General features: G+C 22.1%; 1 protein-coding gene across 5 annotated transcripts in view; it reads right to left on the reverse strand.

Moving 5' to 3' along the window:
* The window catches only part of LOC117171616 (E3 ubiquitin-protein ligase Mdm2-like), a 25,999-nt gene that overhangs the window by 1,606 nt on the left and 22,938 nt on the right, over positions 1-1,455 (reverse strand). The gene's annotated exons all lie outside the window — the stretch shown is intronic.

The following is a 1,455-nucleotide window of genomic DNA, read 5'->3' on the forward strand; positions in this document are numbered from 1 at the left end:
TAAAGTTTAAACAGACTAATTAAATTTTCAACAAATTAAATAAATCTTCAACCAAGAAGATTAATTTTTACAACAAAACAAAAAAAAGAATGTTCAATCAAAGAAATGAATTTTCAACTAAAAGATTCATTTTCCACCAAAAAAGACGAATTTTCAATAAGAGTAAAAATATTCAATCAAAAAGATTAATTTTCCACCGAGAAGATTAAATTTTTTAAACCAAAAGTAGGAACTTTCAACAAAACAGTTACATTTTTACTAAAAAAAATTAACTTTCAACAAAGTCGGAAAATATTCTGCCAAATAAATAAAAAAAAAAAAGAATTTTCTTCCAAAAAGACAAAATTTCCACTCAAGTCGAAATTTCAAACAAATAGTTGAATTTTTTTTCAAAGTAGATACATTTTCACACCAAAATAAAAACTCTATTTTCCACCAAAAAAGGTTATTCAGTCAATTTTCAATTGTTGAATATTTTAACAAATATTTTAATTTTCTATCAGAATAGTCAAATTCTTAATAACAGAAAAACACGAATTTGTCAATAAAACAGTTAAAGTTTAAACAGACTAATTAAATTTGCAACGAATGAGATAAATCTTTACCAAGAAGATTAATTTTTACAACAAAAAAAAACAAAGAATGTTCAATCAAAGAAATGAATTTTCAACTAAAAGATTAATTTTCCACCAAAAAAGACGAATTTTCAATAAGAGTAAAAATATTCAACCAAAAAGATTGATTTTCCAAAATTCAGAAAATATTCTACCAAATAAATAAAAAAAAAAGAATTTTCTTCCAAAAAGACAAAATTTTCACTCAAGTCGAAATTTCAAACAAATGATTGAAGTTTTTTCAAAGTAGATACATTTTCACACCAAAATAAAAACTCTATTTTCCACCAAAAAAGGTTATTCAGTCAATTTTCAATTGTTGAATATTTTAACAAATATTTTAATTTTCTATCAGAATAGTCAAATTCTTAATAACAGAAAAACACGAATTTGTCAATAAAACAGTTAAAGTTTAAACAGACTAATTAAATTTTCAACAAATGAAATAAATCTTCCACCAAGAAGATTAATTTTTACAACAAAAAAAAAAAGAATGTTCAATCAAAGAAATGAATTTTCAACTAAAAGATTAATTTTCCACCAAAAAGACGAATTTTCAATAAGAGTAAAAATATTCAATCAAAAAGATTAATTTTCCACCGAGAAGATTAAATTTTTTAAACCAAAAGTAGGAACTTTCAACAAAACAGTTACATTTTTACTAAAAAAAAAAATTAACTTTCAACAAAGTCGGAAAATATTCTACCAAATAAATAAAAAAAAAAAAAGAATTTTCTTCCAAAAAGACAAAATTTTCACTCAAGTCGAAATTTCAAACAAATAGTTGAATTTTTTTCAAAGTAGATACATTTTCACACCAAAATAAAAACTGTATTTTCCA

Source organism: Belonocnema kinseyi, chromosome 4 (genome assembly GCF_010883055.1).
Source record: "Belonocnema kinseyi isolate 2016_QV_RU_SX_M_011 chromosome 4, B_treatae_v1, whole genome shotgun sequence".
NCBI classification, from domain to species: Eukaryota; Metazoa; Arthropoda; class Insecta; order Hymenoptera; family Cynipidae; genus Belonocnema; species Belonocnema kinseyi.